This window comes from Lepisma saccharinum, chromosome 23 (genome assembly GCF_977018435.1).
Source record: "Lepisma saccharinum chromosome 23, izLepSacc3.1, whole genome shotgun sequence".
In the NCBI taxonomy this organism is placed as follows: Eukaryota; Metazoa; Arthropoda; class Insecta; order Zygentoma; family Lepismatidae; genus Lepisma; species Lepisma saccharinum.
In genome coordinates this window covers 41,076,246-41,090,073 of record NC_139251.1, presented here as the reverse complement: position 1 = coordinate 41,090,073, position 13,828 = coordinate 41,076,246, and the positions used below count along the sequence as shown (strand labels likewise).

Below are 13,828 nucleotides of genomic sequence, written 5' to 3'. Positions count from 1 at the left end.
TCCTAAACATATAGTTATTAACAACAATACAGACGTGAACGATTAACAAAAAAAAATTACTCTAGAGCAAATTCATCCTCTTCAAGTAACTTTGATCCTTACAAACTGAATTTAATGGACCATAATTTTGAAATTGTGTTCCTTGTTTGTATATTCGTAGGCTGAGCCCCTGTAATCCCTCCATTTGGCACGCCTTTCTGTGGAACTGCTGTTAATATGTTGGCTAATGGAAAGAGTGTCGTGTGTTCGGGAACTTTCGGTGTTATTCGTTAATACGAGACGAGGCATATTTCACTTTTTAGAAAAACGGTATGGTTTATAATTTCCAGGTTTCGTGAAATAGTGCAAGGTTGCTGGCCCACGAGCAGTTGACATTTAAAAATTACTGACAAACTCGCGAATATTTGTTTCCTGGAAATGCCGGTAGAGGTCAGGGAGTCGCTGTATATCAAGTGATGTTCATGTCGGCCAGTGTCAAGTCATGTCAGAACATGGATGTCTCTGTTGAGCAGCGCTAAAATGGTATTTTTTTTAAATGGTGAATAAAAAAGTGTTTTGGGAAATTTTGTACTTGCTTACATCATTAAACCGAAACACGCCAATTGAATTTTGTTGCTTATAGCTACACAGTTTCATTGTTGGATTTAATACTTAACTACTTCATCAAATTTGAAAGCTAAGCTATATTATACATTTAACAAAGAACAGTCCAAAATTATCAGTAAATACAAGTAATCAATCATATTATTAAATTTGATATACATTTCGACAGTTAAAATGTTGTTCGTTTGCAAGCATGGCACCTAATCTTTCCTGGAGCGTTCATGGCGATCTATGCGGGAGTAATCATTTCCCATTACATCCCGTTTCCGACCTTCTTCAGGGATCACCAGAACAGCTTCCTCACTGACACCTCAGTCGTACTCGCTGGGGAGGTTTCGAGTGAGCAGTGGAACTTGATGTTTGCCACCGATCGACTCAATACATCATTTTGTTTCACGTGTCCTTGATGCTGCATATGCTTTGATTCCACATTCAAGTGGACCTGCAAAGCGTCGCCCAGTCCACTGGTTGTTTGCGGAGATCGGTGCAGCCATCAAGGACAGCAATCCTGTTCTGGCTTGATTAAAGATGAATTACGCCGCCGCCAATCTTGAGCAGTTCCACCTTAAGCGTGCCCGTCGGCTCATTCGAGTAATTATAAAGGCGTGCTGGGTTCAACACGTGTGTTCTTTGACGAGGCAATCCTTATCGAAAGACGTTTGGACCAAAGTGCGTCGCATCCAGGGAGGTGTATTGCAAAGACCCCAAATTATGTCGTAGCAAAAGATTTATTATTTCTTTATTTAATTTATGTACAGTCTTTGACAGTTCTGCGTTGTAACGATCCTATTAAAAGAACGTTGATGTCTGACCAGAAAGCGCCTTGCGTATAGACAATCCAACCAACATTGCAATTTTGCGGCTTGTATCCCAAGCACGATATACATCTCTGTAAATTGAGTAGTGATGCGAAAGAGAAACATGAGATGAAGATTGTCGGACGTAATGTCTCGTGTTCTCGACATGGAATAATACTCGGTCCACGTTATGTTCCTTTCTTTAATGTTGTTTGGGAACGGACCTGACGGACTTTGTTTATATTTTTACTGCTTGCATTACTGCAAATTCTATATTTTATAACTATGTTAATTCATTGAACGAAAATAATACCTAGAATGACATCCAACACACGTACACACCACAATTCTCACACACTTGCCCCAGGTTCGAATCCCGCTCGGCTTGGTTGTTTGTGAATGTCCATTCATCAATTTCATCATTTCATCACTCATCCCTATCTTCGAAAATTAGCCAAGAGGCATAAAACGCCAAGTAAAATAAACTAAATCAATCAATCTCACACACGTGCACGTCAAAACAAACACGCAAATCTAAGTTTTAACTTCCAAATGAATGTCCCAAGAACAGTAAATGGAAAGCATGGTATGTGAAACGTGATTTTTTACAGTAAGAATGCATTTATTTTTGTCATACGTTGTCTCTGTTACTAGACAATAAAACAATTATGATAGAAATGAAGATGCATTTTGTTCTTCAGGTGTTGAGGAAGGAAACAGACTGACTGTGAAAATAAGAGAATGTAGTGTTATTGCTAGAGTGTTGGAAAGCGTACAGAACTTTCATCCGCGAGACCTAGGTTCGATCCCGACCAGGGTCAATTTTTTCTTCTTTTATATCAGTCAAGACGTGTGTAATATCGATTTCCAGGTATTTTGACTAAAGGACACACATCAAATTTTATCTCTTAATCTGTCCCTTCATTTTTCTCAAAGGTCCTCTATCACAAGAGGACATAGAGGTTCTCCAGTAACGAAGCGAAGGATATCATATCGAGAAGATCCCGTAGCTACGATTCTCAACTCACTTCCACCTGTCTGGTTTATTTGCTTTATCTATTCAAACCAACTAACGAAACACTATGAATTAAAAGAAAACAAACGCGCAAGGGGGGAACATAATCTCTCTGAAACATGCTTCACATCGAAGGTCCCAGGCTCGAGTTCTGGTTTTGTGCGTGGGCGTTTATTTTTGCGTATCCCTTCAGCATATTCGTCTAAACAGCATGCATCAACACCGTCGCGATTAGCCTAAGAAGAAATCAAAGTGACTAAAAAAATACACGAAATGAAAGAGAAAGCTGACCATCCACGTTACGCCATATCGTGGGAATTACCAGCAGTAGCAACAACAGACTGCAAAGAAAGATTGCATTTACGATAGATTGTTAGACGGACAGACAGACATGGGAAAAGAGAGACAATCCAACAATCTTCACAATACATTCGACTCCTTCAAAAAAACTTTGCTTTCAGTCGGTTATTTGCGAGGGCCTTTCATGTTCTCTAGTTGGTGTGTTGGTTATCGTGTCAGACTATCGTGCGGTGAACTCGAGTTCGAATCCAGTGGAAGCCTATACTTTTTTTTTGTAAACACTATCCCACTTAATACATAGTTTATTTTCCAAACAGGTTTGAAATGTATGACACTCCTTGCGTGAGTAATATAAAAATTACAAAGATTAATAATGCCACGCAAATACATTGTTCCAAAATACGTGAATTAATTTCACGTTAAAAATGTTTTTCTCTAAGTGCTGGAACAGCACAATTATCTATTAACAAAGAACGTACAACCACGATTGAGACCCTTCCGTGTTGTCGGTGTTAACAGCGAGGCGAAAACTTTATCCTTAGTGATGATACTACCTCAACAATTACACTAACAACATGCTTTCAACTACACCAATTTTTAATATCCACGATAATTGCTTACCTTTTCGTTCTTCAACACCGTAACTGTTCGGTCGTGCTGTATAAGGCACCGAAGTTTGATGCTTGCACGACAAGAGCAAGCGAAACTTGGTTTCCGAAGTCGTAACACCGAGCCGTGCAACTCCCCATTCACTGAATGGAAGTTTGATCACGCGCTTCCAAGAATACGGCTCCTGGGCCAGATAGTATCCACTACGAGATGCTACGCCATCTGCCCAACTCAGGAAAGCTGTTTCTCTCATCTACTTTTAACAGCCTCTGGTTGGAGAATTCCTTCCCTGTATCATGGACGTCAGAGGCTATTACTGTTCCTATCCTGAAGCTAGGTAAAGGTGGCAAAACAGCCTCTAGTTACAGGCCGATCGCCTTAACTACTGCTCTTGTCTACTATTACGGCGAACGCGCTACATGCTGGCAAGAGAAGTGGGGAGTGGGGAAGCGACCAATCCAGCGCGATGGGAAACAACTGTAGAACGAGGTGCGGGTAGTATTTCCTCCCGCCACGTCGTAACTCTCGGCGCCACCGCTGTTCTTTGGTCTATCTACTGCGTGTTCCCCGCTCTCTACTTCCCTTGCCAGCATGTAAAACGCCCGCCGTAAGAGTAAACAAGAGCTTTAGCTGCGTTTGCAAGTTCATGGAGAGTAAGATCAGCAACCGTCTCACCTGTTTCTTGGCGGAGAACTCCTTGAAGCAATTTTCGTAACAGATGAATGACCACATGCAACACAAACGAATGTTTTTGCTACTAAAAGAAGTAGTAAGTAGAAATGTAATAGTTACACCAATATGCAACGTCTTCATGCATTCGTGGAATCGCTATATACTGTCACACTTTAGATAATGTGGTTGGAAACACTGTCAACTAGTCAGAGAGTCCTCGCATTTAAGTTGTAAATGGAAATTCTCATCTCCAAGCAGTGTTGTCAGAACTCTGCCTCAAAAAACAATTTGAAAGAACACAAAGGCTAAGTCCAGGGCGTAGTGGAACATTTTTTTACTTCCCGAACCGCGTGAAAAACCTTCACGGTTACACAATCGAGTTAAATCCTTGAATTCCTCGCACGATTCATTTCGTGCGGTTACAATGCCTTGACAAATTACCAAGCTCCCATCTCCACGATACTTCAGGCCGAAACTTCAGCCGTAAATAATAACTTTCCGAAACATTCCGTGCAATAAACTTACTTCCGCACAAAAAACTTCCCCCACTCCGACCGCCCCTGGAAATAGAACTGAGGGTGTCCTTTGTTGCGGGACAAACGCGATGGTCATTATCCCAGGGTGTCCCATTGTTGTACAACGTCCTTTACTCCCTTCCGATGTTTAATCCAGCGCCACTTTTGTTTTCCCGAGGCGGAGGAAGCACAAAACAACAGCGATGCTACATTGTTTTTCTCCTTCGTTTCCCCCCCGAGCATCCTATTGTACCAGCAACAAGACAAAAGTCAGCAGATGCTCCCGTGGAAGAGAAAATCTCCATGGCTCAACTGCAGGAGAAGCATTACAATTTGTGTCCCTTTTAAAATCAGAAACTGAACTTAAGGCTAGGCTGGTACTTTTGCCAAAGACAGCAAAGCTGTTTTCGGAATTTCCTCTCCATTCAAGAAACCTCTATAGTACAGTGACCGGCAATAGAAATGCGACACCTAGATCCTGAAATGCTATCTTCTCTGACATGTGTGTTGCATAAATCTAAGTGCGTATTGCTTTGACTACTGCCTAGATATTTGCAATACTTTCATAGCTACGTAAGCCTATTAAACTATTGCGAATATCTAGGAAAGCCCCGCACCGTGACCGTGCGGTCTAAGGCGTCTACGGGACGCGCGCAGAGTCTCCTGGCAGAAGCGTAACAACTTTTTCCCTGAGATTTCGGCCTGTGTATGCGCAACGGATTGTGTCAATATCTAGAAAGAGAGCAGAGATAGACGGGAAAACATGCATAGAAATGGATAAAGTGAGAGAGAGAGAGACCGTCACAAAGCATTCGCTAGGCTTATCACTTCCCTTGTATGCATTACAATTTGGGCCCGTATTTTGTAACAAGTGCTAATTTTGTTCCCGCAGGCTCAAAGATAAATGTCAGTGGCAACCATGAAATTGTTCTTCCTGGCAAAATTCGTACATGTATTCACTGATCGCACTTAGTCTTAACGCATCGCTGTTTTCATACGCATTAGTTTGCTGTGTTCTTAAGTTCTTAATACACACAGTGGCTAATGACTGGATGTTCACATCCTGACATCCTGTGATACCTGCAACCAGCAAGACTAACAACGTGGTTGGGTTGCATAAACCTCAGGTAATAATTTCCGCAAGGTTATGCACGTGAAGCCAAATGCAAAAAAAGCAAAATCTATGAGAAATTGCGGAGAATGAATTATATGTCCGATGAAATAAATGATTACACAATGGAAAGAGAGTAAGAGAGAAAGAGAGAGAGAGCACGTACACATTTGGGCACGAAGTCCAAAGTGATTTCGAACGATAACACATTCTCTTGATAAATGAGTCCCATATATATATCTACCATCCGTAAACTTTGACTGTTAAAGAGAGCCCTGTTGCAGTAAAAAATATAATAGCGGAAGAAAATAGCACGCAATATAGTAATCGAATGATTGATTTGTGATTCGGTCTATAATTATCTTCATGGCATCCCAATAGCTTTTAATAAAAAACGTATAATGGAATTCTGAAAGTGAATTTAGGTTGATGAGTTCCGGTCTTTTGTAGGCTAAGGGAAATCACGTCCCTCCCGAATGCGCTGATTTCAATTTTCCCTGATAAAGTTTTGACCTTCCCAGCGCTTTACCATTGGGAGACGATAAGAGTCTTTTAACAAATGCTTTCGGCTTTTTGAGAAGCATTGGTCTTTTACATTGTCTCTGAGGATGTTCTTAGTATTTTCTCACCTTTTTACTGTATTGTGTGTCCTGTGAAGGTCCTTAAACAACATGCAAAAGAAAATTATTCTTATCCGTACCAGGGATATTTTTAGCCCCCCAGCGAAAGAAAATGTAATTGAAAGTATACCATTTCTTAACTCTATGTGTAAGAAGCACAATTGAAAAATCATTAGTGTTCAGTCATTAAAGATTTCTCTGCCGAAATGTATGCAGCCTTGTGGATTAAAGGAGGTCACCATTCTGCAACTGACCAACCTCACCGAGCCAAGACACTGCAGGCAGTTTTCCACTTAAGTTTATATGGCATAGTGTTGGCATTGCACATGTTTTGATGTGTTCACAAGCAGCTTGCAGATAGGTTAAGTGCATATTAAGTTTTTGAACTTATCAATAGAAGTTTGGTCATATTTTTCGGTGTTACTGGTTCGATAACTCTTTTTGTGCACGAGTTTGGGTTTTCTTAGAATGTACATCATTGTACTAAGTGTTTCTAATTTACGTGTAAATGTTATCGTAATATTTAATGTTTTCCCTTTTAAACCTGTCTCAAGGGGCTCTTTCCACCCACTTTCTTAACTCTCGGAAGAGACTAGAACAAGTAGACAGCTTTCAATATCTTGGATGCATCACAAGCAGTGATATGAAATGCAGCCAAAAAATAAAGGTAAGAATAGCGATGGAAAGGAAAATATTTTCTGTGGATCTATGAACAAAGAACTGAGAAAATTACGAATAAAATGCTTTGAGTGAAGTGTAGCTCTATATGGTGCGTTGAGAACAAGTGACAAAAAGTGACTGGAAGCTATGTAAATGTGGCTATGGAGACGAATTGTGAAATGGACAGAAAAAGTGAGAAATGAAACAGTGCTAGAAAGATTTGGGGAAAAGAGATCAATGAAGGAGATATCAAGAAGAGAAAAATGAATTAGTTGCATCACTGGATGAGATGAAACTGTATCCTAAGAGATGCTATAGAAGGAATGGTTAAGGGAAACAGGAAGATGATACCAAATGCTGACATAAAATAAATGGGTGTTATGCTGCTGCGAACAGCTGAAGATCAAACAGCACGGAGGTTGCAAGGAAAGACCTGCCCCTGGGCAGAAAACAATGAATGAATGAATCAGGTAAGGATTTTGGTTAAGAGGAATTTTCCCCGTATACATTTGAGGATGCAAAATGGCCATATATGCGGATGAACACAAAACATTTTAATTAATTCATTCATTCCAGCGTGGCTTTTATGGATCAACCTCTCTTTAGACAATGACCTCATGATCATCATAGTATTGTCTCTCAAGCGATTATATCGGCATTCAATCTTGACGTCACTTTCAAGCATCCCGTCCATACCAATATCAATCGCAATAATCTCCTCATGCGAACAGCGGGGTTGAGAATTAGAGGACCGTTCAACACAGTTTACCAACAATCAGCACCGCAGGACAAACCGTCTCCCATTCTATTTTCACGGCAGTTGATGTTGCAAATCGAATACAAAAGGATCAAGCCGTTGTGACGGGATTATGCACAATGAGGGGGGCAATCAATATCCCACGCAACAATGCTTTAGTGGGCTTCACGTGCATAACCTTGCGGAAATTATTACCTGAGGTTTATGCAACCCAACCACGTCATTAGTCTTGCTGGTTGCAGGTATCACAGGATGTCAGGATGTGAACATCCAGGCCTTAGCCACTGTGGGTATTAAGAACTTAAGAACACAGCAAACTAATGTGTAGGAAAACAGCGATGCGTTAAGACTAAGTGCGATCAGTGAATAAATGTACGAATTTTGCCAGGAAGAACAATTTCATAGTTGCCACTGACATTTATTTTTCAGCCTGCGGGAACAAAATTAGCACTTGTAGCAAAATCCGGGCCCAACTTGTAATGCATACAAGGGAAGTGATAAGCCTAGGGAATGCTTTGTGACGGTCTCTTTCTAAATACTTGTAATAGTGATGAAACTTTTACAATTCAAATCAAGAAAATGTCATTAAAAACAAATAAAAGTAACAAATTGCTCAGTTGATGTAAATATTTGCAGAAAGAAATAAAGACTGGCACCTTCCATAAATATTTGATTAATATATTAAGTGACATAACAATTCCATATCCTGAAAGCATTGTGGACAATAAATTGTGATTCATATTCAGAACCCATAATGCACCACTGATGCCCCGAATTCCTGTCGCACCTTGTGTTGTTATTGCCCCCAAACATCATGTACTGACCGGGAAAACAACACCAGATACATGTTGATGCATTATGTTCTCGTTGTTTGCAGATGTCAAACCTGCAGCCCTTTGATTTGTGCCTATCAATCATCCTACCCTACCCACACAATGTCATACACATGTTTGTGTTACTTTATCAGTGAAAATGTTTTGTCCAGCACTCACAAAACGGCGGAGTACAGTGTATATACCAGATTAGCATACAGCTTAATGTTAGGGAGAGTTGTTGTTTTAGCACTGATTAAAATTCTCTTCATGGGTAAATAGCATAACAGCATTGCCAACCACTACTAACATGACTGTAGCTCTTTCTTAATAACGCTGTCCAATGCAATGCGTAACAAGTGGCCGGTAAGTGGCTTGTTATCTTCTATATACAAAGTACATGGTAATGATTTGATCTAAAGAAAGCTTTCGATTGTGCTAGCCATAATTTTCTGATTCACAAATTATCCAATAGGTTCAATATTCGTGGCTAATTCCTAACGTTAATCAACGATTACCTTAGTGTTAGCCAAAAATGTGATGTCCCCCGGGAACTGAATCCTAGGGTGCTCTTATTTCTTCTCTTCGGAAATTCCAATGCAGGCCATCTTGCATTACTCCTATCAACTTTCTTCCTTCTCTAAATACTCTTATATAAATATTGACTAGGTGCGAGACATCTCTTCGGATTTCCAATTCTTTTCGGATTCAAAATTTTCATCCTGATACTTGGCGTGGGATCTGACGCCGAACCCCGTGGTGGAGTGGTTAGCATACCGCGCTACAATACCCAGCCTGTTCCTGAGAATGTCCCTTCATCAATTTCATCATCATCACTCACCCCCATTGCCCCATTAGCCACAAGTGGCAGAAAAGTGACGATAAATGAAAAATAATCAAATGGAATCAACGCGGAATGTTATATTAAATTCGCAAAAATACACTTCTCGACGTAACTATAGAAAAGGGAGACTGCCATAATGTAAGCCTATCTGCTATCTGCCAAATGCGTGGTTTCAGGATAATGAGACTCTAGCTCTTGAATTGACAGTAAGTATAATCTTATGTGCGGTTTGTATTTTCTGTCCTGCCCATGTGTGTCTGTAATTATCCATCTATTTCATCTAATCATCATTCATCAGCCAAAAGTGGCAGAAAGGCGACGTTAAGTAAACTAAATATAAGCAATACAAAATTTCATTAAACGAACCCAGTTAAAGCCATCGTATTCCAGCTATTATTATCAAAGCAGGGTCATTCCATGTCAAATCATCCAGAATTTTATGAAAATGTCACCCACCATCCCCGATTTTGATGAAATTCGGTACGCTTATAGCACGTTTGATGCTGATTACAAAAATGACAACATTTTAAAAATTGGTCAGGGGGTTCAGAAGTTACGCGTTTTTAAAGATCTCCGTGTACGCCACATGCGGCTCCACTTTCAATGACACGCATTAGGTTATAAACGATTGTATCTTCCCTCGGGTTTGCCGTAGAAACTTCAAATTTGTTTTCTTTTGTTCAGAATAGTATAGGCTTTCATTTAAATAACGTTTCAGATGAATGCATCAATAAACATGTATTTTATATATAGTTTTATGTATTTTTTTAGAAAAATAAATGACTAACTTCAAGAGCGAATTTTAAGTAATGCCCCCCTTCAATTTCCCCCCAGTTTGATATGTAGGTAGCTCAGAGTGTGTACTAATGCCTGATAAAAAAATTGGGATGGGCGGTTCAGAGACAGGGTGATAAAAAATAATTTGCATAAAATGACATTAAAAGCAAATCTTATTAAAAATGCTTATGTATTTAGCACAAAGCCCGAAGTACAATATGTTTCAACCTACAATATTCAAAATTTATGTTCACTATGTGTGAATGTAAACATAGGCGTAACCTGGTGGGGGCAAAGGTAAGCTCTTGCCCACTCCCAAATTTATAGATTAATTTAAAATTTGCAAGTAATAATTACAGAGAAACCCCGATTTAAGTTCCTCGATTTTACATTTTCCTTCATTTTGCATTCAATCTTGGTGGTCCCAACATAGCAAATTGTTTAGAAATTTTATACGAATTTACATTTTCCTGCGTATTAAGTTTTTTCAGCTTGGTCTCCTGGATAACGTAAAATCGAATTTCCACTGTATCTAAGTTAGTTTCATGTGGGGCGTTACCCCACACCCCCTATACGCCTTCATGGCGTGGTGCTATGCACAGGGGAACACTTTCCCTTTTTATATATAATCATTATTAACATTCCCAAGTTTAGCTAATATATATTCGAGAACATTCTTTTTGTGCATCTTATCTCAATATGAAGTTCTTCTTTTGGCTACTCTTCATGGGGATACGTAATATGAAGTAAGAATTAATACTACACATTTGTGCTGATTGAAGCTTTTTCAAATGGAGCTTTCTCGCCACATACCACAGAAAATATCCTTGTGACGGGATGGTTGGAACAGTAAAAATACTTGTATAGACTTCTATATTATAAAGCAACAAGTACGGCAATTATGTACCAATTCCGTAGAAATAGTATTCAAGGCATAAATTTCTTAGTAATCTTAGTAACAACCCACAGTACAACGTGTCAGCGATTGCAAAGTACTACAACAGTACCAGGAAGTATGCACTTTTTTGAACTTACAGGTTCCGTAACTTACTGAGTTACAGTCAATCATTAAAAAAGTTACTCAGTTATTGTTACTGCTACTTTTAAAGTAACTTAGTTTCTTTTACAGTTAGTGTAACAGTAACGTACTGTTAATGATCATTGATTTGTGTAAATGTTACACACAATCAATGATCATGAAGACTTCCGTGTTTTATGTATGTTTCTAGTACATAATATGTATTCATATATTTACATTATTACTGCTAATAAATGATGGAAAGCACAGACAGCTTTGCTTGAACGATTATAATTTTAAAATCATATGTATGCTGACCACGGTATTTTGAATATGGTGTCATTGATTCCACTTCCACCTATTTCTTTCTCCTCCGTTCCAAGTTCAACACGATCCAAAGATCCACTCCCTCGACAATGACTTTTTCCTAGCTGGACAACCACATTCCAAACGAACGTAACAGTCTACGAAAAACAATGGAGTTTTCACATACAATTAGAAATGAATTACAGTAAAGCGTGGATGTTCTAAATTCAGCATGCAACAAAGCATAGCTTCCTTGCCAGCAATTCCAAGAAAATCCTTTCACGCAGCATCCGGAGAAGGTAAATATTTTATGTTTATAGTCTGGTACAGAACTGTCCAATTTAGCTATTTCCCTACTGCAAAAAGTAACTCTGCTACCGTTGTTAACGTTACAGTTATTTACTTTTAAAAGTAGCTAGTTACAGTTAGAATTCAGAAATAAAAAGTAATTGTACTTGTAACTTTGTAACTATTTACTTCGAAATACTAGTTGTTTAACAGTCAGGGCAAAAATAGTAAGTGCTGATGTAATATGTTTTGTATAACTGTATGGTTTGACTTTTGTGAAGAAGTGGCTTTCCGAATTCCAACAGGAAACAGTTATGTAGTAGCATGTGTGTGCGTGACTCAAACGTGTTTGTAGGATTTCTTCAAAAGTCCACGTGAAAATGGAGATGCAGCTATTAAATTCTTGCATCCACTTGGTCCATCAACTTCCTACTACTGGCCAAAAAGTATGCTGTGTCCAGTGGACATTAACAACACAAATGTATGGACATATGTACTTAGTGATAAGTCAAATAAAGTACTTTAGTGTGTTTGAAATGGTCAAAATATCCATCTAAAGTGTGAACGGCACAATTTATAGTACATTAAATTTTGGCAATGCATAGAGTACAATTTCTAGGTACTATCTTAATGGGTGTCACTTGGAAACTATCTTCGGGTTGATATAATCACAAAGTTTTCCATCGCATAAAAATAGTGTCCAGGAATATTTGATAAATACATTTGAAAAATCACAATAATTACTCTTTATTCGTTTGTTCCTCAAGTGCCAGGAGGATCACAAAATATATTTAACTTGTAAATTTTAATTAATATATAAATTTGGGAGGGGGCACGTGCTTACCTTTGTCCCCGCCAGGTTACGACTATGCTTACATTCACACATAGTGAACATAAATTTTGAATGTTGTAGCTTGAAACATATTGTACTTCGGGCTTTGTGCTAAATACATAAGCATTTTTAATAAGATTTGCTTTTAATGTCATTTTATGCAAATTATTTTTTATCACCCTGTCTCTGAACCGCCCATCTCAATTTTTTTATCAGGCATTAGTACACACTCTGAGCTACCTACATATAAAATTGGGGGGAAATTGAAGGGGGGACTGCTTAAAATTCGCTCTTGAAGTTAGTCATTTATTTTTCTAAAAAAAATACATAAAACTATATATAAAAATACATGTTTATTGATGCATTCATCTGAAACGTTATTTAAATGAAAGCTTATACTATTCTGAACAAAAAAAAAAAACTTGAAGTTTCTACGGCAAACCCGAGGGAAGATACAATCGTTTATAACCTAATGCGTGTCATTGAAAGTGGAGCCGTATGTGGCGTACACGGAGATCTTAAAAAGTGCGTAACTTCTGAACCCCTTGACCAATTTAAAAGAAGTTGTCATTTTTGTAATTAGCATCAAAAGTTCTATAAGTATACCGAATTTCATCAAAATCGGGGTTGGTGGGTAACATGCCTGGATGAATTGACGTGGAATGACCCAGCAGTAACTTCTTACAATGACTTTGGAATCGTATTTGATCAAAAGGTCACATTAGGTTAGGCGGGAGCACAGCCATAGGCTGAACCTCGTATTTAATAAAGAAAATTTGAATTCGAGAAAGAGATTGCAGACACTACAAAAAAGGCCATGCGTCTTTTGAAATTTTTGTATGAATTCATTGAAATAAGTGATATCCCACATCATTAATTTCTCAGTAATTGGATAGTGCTCCAATCTTGTCCACGGAGCATCCCACTCATCTTTCTAGAACTGATTCTGTCCTCGATTTTTTCCTGTTGACAACTCTTTAAAGATTTCCTTCAACGCTCACTCCTTCCAAAAACGTATCCCTTGTCGCTCCTAAATAAACAATCTTCCTATCAGCACAGCTCGTTGAGTCGTCTGAATTAGTAATACAAAACTGTCAATGGAAACTTCGCTGCAACTCTCTCATTCAGGAATTCCAGTTGGGTGTGCCTATGTGCACAAATTTTTGCACAGGGTGAACATAAAGTTTCGAACCGATGACATTGAAGAAGGACGACTAAGAGGAAGAAATCTTCTTTGTAGACGAGGGGGGTGGGCGCAGACGGTAGTGGAGGCAGAATTCAATAGCAGATAT

The 13,828-nt window shown here is 38.8% G+C and overlaps 1 protein-coding gene across 1 annotated transcript in view; it reads right to left on the bottom strand.

Moving 5' to 3' along the window:
- Positions 1–13,828, bottom strand: part of Ccn (cellular communication network factor protein Ccn) — a 419,483-nt gene that overhangs the window by 170,750 nt on the left and 234,905 nt on the right. The window lies entirely within an intron of this gene.